Raw genomic sequence first — 9867 nt, forward strand, 5'->3', positions numbered from 1 at the left:
GATATACCACTGGCTAGCACTGCTAACCCTATAAGGATTAAAATACCAAAGATATTATTTTTTAAAAGTGCTGTTCCAATTATCGCAACATGGGGATTTTTTGGAATTTGATACAGATTGTTCTTTTGTTTCAAAAGATTTTGGAAACTTTTGATTTGAGCAAGTTAAGCGATATTCGGAATTACGATACGGTAAATGACCTTTTAAAATAATAGAGCTCTTGTTCTTTTACGTTGTTACAATCCAGTTACTTTCCGAATGAAAGTTTACCATATGAATAGAGTGCCACTATATTTGGGGATATTTGGAATTAGTATAGTCATTCGTTGGAACTTTAGTTGGCAAATGTAGGATATATTTGGAATAATTTAAGGGGAAGTCAACACAAAAAATAAAAAAATAAACAAAAAATAAAAAAAAAACGCGACGTCCAAGGGTTGAAGTAGATGAGTTGTTTTAGGTGGTAGGCACACAAATGCAATATTTAATTCTTCACAAGTCTTTAACACGCTTTCTGAAAAGTGCGATGATAAATTATCACCAATTAACACCTTTGGACCGGGCTTATTTCGCACATATGGGACAATAATAGTATTAAACCAATCTTCAAAGCATACAGAATCGAACCACCCACTTTTTGAGCGATTATATCTTGTGCCCTCTGGTCCTGCCTCCATCCATGTGTCCCAAAGATTTTCGGATTTATAAACAACGTACATAGGTAACAGATGCCCTGATGCAGTGCCAGAAAACATAAGTGAAATTGCCGTTTTTGAGGTGTTAAAGATTCGCTCTGGATATTTGCACCCTCTTTTATATATATAATTTTTATTTCCGGGGTCATCCGTCAAATTAGTTTCGTCATAGTTAATTATACAATCTTCAGCAACACCTTCAACTATTTTTGCATAATTTTCAAAAAAGGCATCTACCTATATCTTGTGGCGTAAATCTTGCTCGATCACTAGAAATATTTGCAGATTTGCGATTTGAAATTTGTGACTTATATCTTAAAAGAAAATTACGGGCCCAATCCACCCCGGGCATATTGTCTTTAAGCCCATATACTTTTTTACCAATCTTATTAAGGTATTTCTGGGCAAAAATACGGAGATCAGTCGAATCAAATGGAAAGCCCCACTCGCCTACTACTAAAATAAATTTAACGAAAATTCTCTCCTCTTCAGGTGAAAATAAGGTCGGATGACCAGCCTTCTCTTGCGAGCAGTTGATATTCCTAGTTTTTCTACTCAGGGTACTCTTTGGCACACCGTACGTATTCGCTGCATCTGTAAGACTCATTCTTCCTTCTTTTACACTATTGATGGCGGCTTGTAAGTTTTCCGGTTGGTAGTTCTGATACGGTAAATGTGACTTTCCATTTCTTATATTTGAATATTTTCTAGTGTATGTTCGAACCATGGTTTTAAAACTGAAACAAAAATGCAGTCAACATACCCTTAAATACAAAAAAAATGTACTACTTGGTACTAGGGGCTATTTGGTACATCATTCATACTCCGAGTAAAATAATAACCAGACATAGAAGGGGCTATTTGGAATTTCGTTTCAAATAGCCTCAAAACTGTTTCAAAAAGCCCCATTTAGAAAAAGATAAAAAATAAAGTGTTTATAACCTCTTCAGAAAAAGCCGGCAATAGGCATTGAAATCACAACAAAACACATGATAAATGACAAATATTATATTCAACTTACCTCCAAAATTTTGTTGTAAATAAACAAAAGTAAGACACCCATAAATTTAGCACAATTTTTTACTTTTTTTAAACAATCATTTTGCGACACACGCAATGCGTTTATAACCTCAAAATTTTGTCTCGTACTACTGCTTTAGTATTAGTGTTGTTGTATGATAAAAATAATATTCTATTGGTAGAAAAAAATAAAATATCAGTTCTTAAATATTTTATTTCTGAAGTTTTAATTAACCCCATGGTTTCCAAAATACCCCACTTTACGGTATGTCTTTTCTCGGGTATCAAAATATCTCCATACTAAATTTCATGAAAATTGTTTCTGTAGTTTAGGCGTGATTGAGTAACAGACAGACAGACAGAGTTACTTTCGCATTTATAATATTAGTATGGATTCAATACTTCGAAGTGTTCTCGGAAAATATCAGGATCAGAATTCCCGGGAATTAATATTGATAAGTCGTTCCCGGAAGAAATATGAGGAAGAAAGATCCCATATGACCGTTTTATTAATTTGAAAATATGGATGTCGTCACTTGTCAATATCACAAGTATAGTAACGGTGCATTTATTATAGCATTCATTCGTGATTTTTAGTGTACCTAAACGAAAACTCGTATTCAGTGTTGTTCAGTATTAGAACATTGCATAGAATCTTTTCGAACGCACTAAGAACAACGAAATAATGCTCTACGCCTGTTTACACGAATTTATTACAAGAATTTGACATAGTGGGGTTAGAATGAGCATTCGCTCGTTATACGAAGTAATATTCACATTATGTAATTTCTCTATCAATATACCTATTACCTATATAATAACTAGTGGTCCGCCCCGGCTTCGCCCGTGGTACCTACATGTTTAAACTATCCTATCTCTCAAGTTGGATCGAACTGCACATGGTGTGCGAATTTTATTATAATCGGTTGAGTGGTTTAGATAGTATAGATTTATAAAACACAGCAAGCAGTGATTAGATTAAGTTTCATCACGTAGCCATTTATTTCAAGAACTGGTCTCTATCATTCCCCACGTTTTCACTAAGGTTGTTATTTAATAAGAAATACGTAGAAGATACGAAAGCATTTTACATCTGTAGTAATTTCAAACCTACACAGGACATCTACAAGGAAATATTTTATAGGTATTTCCTGCGGTTTCACTTGCATTAATGAAAAAGTTTTTTTATTAGAACATTACTGAAATAGGCATATTTTTTTCTCGCTTTTGCAATTTTTTTCATTGCTGCTCTGCTCCTATGGTCATAACGAGATATTGCTAGCCTTTTGCGATAAACGGATGTTCCAGATATTAACGCGTCGAAACCAACAAACTAGTGAAATAAATACTTCAGTAGATTTTTTTCCTCCGAAATGATTTTTCAATTCAAACCCATATTACTAGAGATGAATGCGTAGGTATGGGTGTACCAGACACGTCAAATCTATACTAATATTATAAAGCTGAAGAGTTTGTTTGTTTGTTTGAACGCGCTAATCTCTGGAACTACTGGTACGATTTGAAAAATTCTTTCGGTGTTAGATAGCCCATTTATCGAAGAAGGTTATAGGCTATATATCATCACGCTACGACCAACAGCAGCTAGTAAATAATATTTTTCCCTTAAAATTTCGCCGCCTGAAAATCTTCAAGAGACCCTTGTATAAATACTCTATACACCATCCCCTCAGAGACAATACATTTTGAAAACGCCTCTGAGACGCTTTTAACTTTGCTGGTTTCAAGAACCTAATTGCTGGCTTTCAGGTCATGGATAAGTACTTATTGTTTTCTGAGCTAGACTACTTATAATCTTTAACTATAGCAAAGTGATTTAAATTTAGTCGTAGTTTCTTGTTTCATTTTACATCGCTTTTGTAATTTTCCCCTCCTAAATTGTATGTTTCTGTATTTTTTCAATAAATCGCGTTTGAAATCCGTTGAAAGTATTTTTGATAATTTAGTATCGCCTGATTGGAAAGATTATATTTATTTATTTATTTATTTATAAGCTTTACTGCACACAAGGCAAAAGTCAAAAGGCGGCTTTATTGCTACAAGCAATTTCAAAATTATATGTGTAGGGCAGGGCATACTTTATTTTTCACTGCAAACTGCATATTTTTGTATTTCTTCAATAAATCGCGTTTGAAATCCGATGAAAGTATTCTTTATCTATAATCTGGCCGGATTGGAAAGATTCATAATATGTGTGACGTATGTACGTATGTGATATTTTTAACCGACTTCAAAAAAAGGAGGAGGTTATCAATTCAGCCGGTATGTTTTTTTTTATGTATGTACACCGATTACTCAGAGGCTTCTGAATCGATTTACGTGATTCTTTTTTTGTTCGATGCGGGATGGTGTCGAATTGGTCCCATAAAAATGTTATTCGGATAGGCCCAGTAGTTTTTATTTTATGAGCATTTTTATCTGTATTTGTAAATGTTGCAAGTGCAAGTTTGAAGTCGGTTGTTTTTAACGCAGTTATGTATAATTGTATCGATAAATACAATATGTTTATGTTTCTTACTGAATCGTCAACACTACAGAACGAATTTTGATGAAAAAGGAAAACAATTAATGTTATAGGGACCACAAACGCTATAGAATTAGCTTTGCCATTGGTTTGTTCCGGATCGAACCGGATCAAACCGGAACGAACCGGAACTATCGAAATATTTCTTTGAAATGCGCTCATATTCCATTCACGTATCCACACACATGGCTGCGTCTATAATCGACGGCCACTTTGTTTGTCTTTGTTTATCGATAGCAATCCCTTTGTCCCTTATCACTAAATTGAATTGCCGGGACACAAAAGGTTCGGAATGGAACGCCAAAATGCGTAGGGCTGGCAGTGGAGCGTTTTAGAATTAAGGGGAGTCCTTTCAGCGAAGCGGAGTAAAATTGGTTTGCAAGATCAAATTTTTCATGTACTTGCAATTATATGACGCTTCTAGAAAAAATAATCAATACACTTCAAGATATTTCCTAAAAAGTGTGCTAATTTGTTACACAACCACGTGTATTTTGGTCGATCATATAAAATCATAAAAATAGGCTAAAATAAAGATCGAAAACGAATTATTTATTAATGAAATTTCTGATTTTGGAAATAATTTTTATATAAGGATATGTATTTTGATGTACTGCAGAAAACGTGCTAAATTTTGGTTTTCTACTGAAGCCCTGTAATTATTAAATACATATTATATCTCAGAACTTAACGTTGCCCAGCGTTTTCTTTACAAACCGCGCTGCCCGCTACCCCGCCAGTCCTGATCAGGCGCTTGCTAACGTAGGACCTGTGTCAAATTATCTCCGCTCGATTTTACGTTTTGAGTAACGATAAATTATTGAAAATGGGTAACAAAACAAACAAAATTCGGAAGAAAGCAGTGTCAGTATCAAAAAAAAAGAACAGGAAAAGAGAACTATAAGAAACGGAATGTAAATTGAGTAATATGATAAAAACGTAGTTACTTGATGACACAGAATAAAAATATCAGTTGGTCATAAAGTTTCACCTCGTATGCTTTTATTTCAAAACGATAAAAGCTGCGTTACTGTGAAATCGTTCGCATTTATAATATTAGTATGGATTATTATTACGTAATTGGTGTATTATTTGCATAATTTTGGGGTATAATTATTAATTACAGTTGTTTATTTTAAGGAAAAAAACAATAATGATTATTAGTTAAAAAATAATTGATAATAGTCAAATAATAATGATTATTGACTAATAATAATTATTAATCACTACAGTAAAAGTTCCTTATTGGCGGGGTATATGTTCCATAAAATATATGCCTCGAATACAGAAACCGTGAATACGGAATGGTAATTATTATATGGGATTATAGCCTAGGTGACGATTGAGATTTTTTTCGTGTCTCATTTTTTTTAGTTGACATTATAAACTAGGAAGAGTGCAGTAGACGTTACTCGATCACAATTTTTGTAACGAATGTGAAAGACGAAACAATAAAACACGCAAAGCGGCTTTTACTATAAACGGAACTACATTTAAAAATATACTTTATTTATTAAGTTATAAGGTTGCTTCCATTCTGTTTATTTACATTCTCAAAAACATCAATCGCGGCAAAGGCGGCTTGCGAGTTGCGACAAAGGCGGCTTGGGTCAAAGGCCTCGGCGATATCATTTAACAACATAATATTATGTACTTTAGGCAAACTTGTAATAAGATCTATTTTACTTTCTTATTAGTCCATTTGACAAGGATATTGGGTTAGATACCTATTGGAATAATTTTATTATTATGTATGTACTTATTAAATCCGCGAATAAAAAAATTTTTAGTCGCGAATATAGAAATTGGGTAGCATTTTTTTAATTCCCGAATAGTGAAAACTCAAATAAAGGAAGCGCGAATAAGGAACTTTTACTGTATAAATTATAATAGATGATAATAGTTAGTTCATAATCATTGTTATTATAGTTCATTGAAAAGTTTGTCTCGTTTCAGCACCATACTATGCCTGATTAAATAAATAGATAATAGATAATAAATACAAGGGGAAGTGGGAGGCGGACACGCGCAGGCTCGCTCGCGCACCCTTCGCACACCTTACTGCCGCCACGTGATCGTAGTGATGTGACTTGACCAACGCTGTACTCGATAGTTTACAAGAAAAACTATATTTTAACATATTAATATTTGACTTTAATATTAAAACTCTTTTAAAAATATATTAAAAATAATTTTGTGTTGTGTTTTGTATCATACACTTTCTAATATTATGAATGCGAATGTATTATAGTGTAAATGTAAAGTATGTAATGTTACGATATTATATTTTAACCGCTAAATTGATTTTTGAAGGTTTTGGTAGGTATAGAATTGATATATATTTATATTGTTTATTATTTCATTTTAAATTATTAATTAATTCTTATTTTTATTTAACATTAAATACTATTATTATTTGATTTATTATTAAAAAATAGTACTAAACCCGATCTTTTATTTTCTTAATTTTAATATTTAAGAAGTCCACACGTTTTTTCAGATATTTCAATTATACATTTTTTTTAAACTACTTATAATTAATAGAAGACTTTACATTATTATTTAAAATTACATATATTTATACTTTCTTCATACATTTCTCCTTTAATAACATATTGAACAATATATTTTCTTATGTTACATATTTATTTACATAACTTATCGATAGCTCAACACGCAATACCTACCCATCCCTATTTGTCACACACACATCTATATAGTATCTATAGCTCATCTGCCTTCGATGCGCACTAAGCAATTTGTGCAATACACGCGCTCTATACTATTCTAATATAATACTTCTACTGGTAGCAGCAAGTAATATTTATTAGTTACACCAAGTACTTCCATAATTATGTTGTGCTAATTAATAAATTCCTAGTACCTACTTATCTCAGTTTATAAAGTTGTAAATGCTTACTTTATTTACTTTTATATTTACAATCTGACACAAACACTTTTACATTGCTTACATAATAAAAATTGATCACAATTTACTTTTGATATATTTTACACTGTGGCATAGCGCTAACGTTACGAAAAACAAACGACGCGAGGAGCGCGAGGAGCGCGAGTCACGCGAACGGCCCCCACACTTCACCTCCTAAAATCTTACCTCGCGTTGAAATACCTCGCGTTAACATTTTAAAGTTAAGTATATTGTTTTATGATTTTTTTAATAATTTTAACATGCTATGATATCAGGATTTGACTCTAGTAATATATAAACACGTTTAAATAACAATAAATATTTTTTTAAATGTCACTCTAGGATGATTAAATAAAACTGCATTATCACACTAGCATTTTAATTCATTGATAATCATTGAAGGTATCTTGATTTATTGTAACGCGCATTCATTATTAGGTAAGAGGAAAATTTGCAATTCTCTATTTCAAATTTTTACCATCAAAAAAAAAAAAATCTTGGTTAGCAAATATTTTTGGCAACCCTACCTAATGCTTGCTTATCTAGCGCATGATTAAACTCTCAACCAACTTCTGGGAGAAAATACAAAAAAAAAAACTTTTCTTCCTTGCACTACTTCTTTATTCCATATTACGCTGTGTACCGTCAGCATATGTGAAACAATGTATTAATATGAACATAAGTATTATATTTTGTGTGTCCATAATTTCTAATAACTATATCTTTTACAAGCCTCCATGTAAAAGGCGTATTATACCGTAACAAAATAAGAAATTATTATTATACTAGCTTACCACCCGCGGCTTCGCCCGCTTTGACTTAAACCTAATAAATTATATACTAAAACCTTCCTCTTGAATCACTCTATCTATTAAAAAAAAACCGCATCAAAATCCGTTGCGTAGTTTGAAAGATTTAAGCATACAAAGGGACATATGGACAGAGAAAGTGACTTTGTTTTATACTATGTAGTGATGATTACATAATTTTTTTCCTAAGAAATGTAACTAAACATTTTTATAACATTAAAAAAACTGTTCAAATGTTTGGATGATGGATACAATGTTGCATTAATTACCAATCATGTTCAAAGTGATGTATTAACTTACCTGATGGGCTGCATACTTTTTTATTTATTTATTTACATACGGCATACGTGAAGTCTATTTAATAAATATCTGTCTTCAACAAAATTCTTCCTATTTACAACAACAAAAGAAAACTCTGAATTACTTACAACACAATCTCCAGCACATAAATTATAATTTCCTATAAACTCTTCCATCTTTTTTCATATAAATTAAGTTTATATTTTAAATTTTTTAAATCAAAATATGACAAGCACCTTATTTTCTGTCTGTACATTTTTGATGGCAGCATAAGCGCCACCTAGATAGTCACAATGCCACCTGTATGGTTGAAATTTCATTCAATACTAGCCATTGTACCCGGCTTTGTTTGTCGTCAGCATTGTTGTTCCTTTACCGTAGTATCTACTAAGAGTGATGAGATAGCCTTTTGTAGTTTTATGGTATTTATGGTGTAAAAAAGTAAAAACAATGGTAATAGGACACTAAAATATAAGGTGACAGAAGTGAAATCAATTAATATTGTGTGTTATAATATTTATAATTGATGTCTTCAATGAAACAGATGTGATATTCATTCAATATACTTTATTATGCACGTTATTATTTAAATCGATACAAATTAGACAAAAAATCGACTATGTGATTATTTATAATTAATTAATTAAATGAAGTAAATAAAAAAAAAATTACTAGATTAATTACATACAAAGTTCTTGTTGATACTTGAAGTTATATAGCTAGATAAGCCAAATAATTAAGTAATAGATTAGCTCAAAAAATGTACTTTCATACATAATATTAAAAGATTAAAACTTAATTTCAAAATATCATACATAAGCCGTACGAGATTTAGTTAAAGTAATTATCCGGTGGGGTCAGTAATTCAGACGTGGATTACTTGATATCCGGCCAATCTGTACTAAGTTGCGTTTAAGTTATGAACTTAAGTCTAACTAGTCTTGGCAAGTTTCCTCATCAAGGCTTAAAAACTGGGTAAATGTGGGGATAATTAAAACTGCAATGTTTAGAAGTTTATTTTATAATTAGCTATTTCTTAGTGTAAAATTAAATAGTTTCTGTAGGTAATATGGCTTGGTTTTTAAGCTAAATCAAAACAAACAAAGAAACAAATCTTTCCTTTAATAATAGAATATTATAGATTGATGTATAGATTTTTACTAGCTGCGAGCGGTTTCGATTGGCTCCGATCCTGGTTGTCTTAGCGTGATGATATACCTACAGCCTTCCTCGACAAATGGGCTATCTACCACTGAAAGAATTTTTCAAATCAGTCCAATAGATCCTGAGATTAGCGCGTTCAAACAAACAAACTCTTCAGCTTTATAATATTAGTATAAATAAGCATACCTATATAAGTATATAGATATAGATAAACTTATCGCTTTTAACTTATGTTTTAAGGCATAAGTTCAAACAAGCCTAGTTACCTGACGTAGGGCTATTCAAAGCAAATTCATACAATTTCTATTAATCAGCATAATTATGTTTGCTGTTATAATGTGCGTTATGTGGTTTCGTCAATAGCTTTGCTATTGGTAAATATTAAATAAGCATTTGAATGTAAGATTC

Source organism: Colias croceus, chromosome 27 (genome assembly GCF_905220415.1).
Source record: "Colias croceus chromosome 27, ilColCroc2.1".
NCBI classification, from domain to species: Eukaryota; Metazoa; Arthropoda; class Insecta; order Lepidoptera; family Pieridae; genus Colias; species Colias croceus.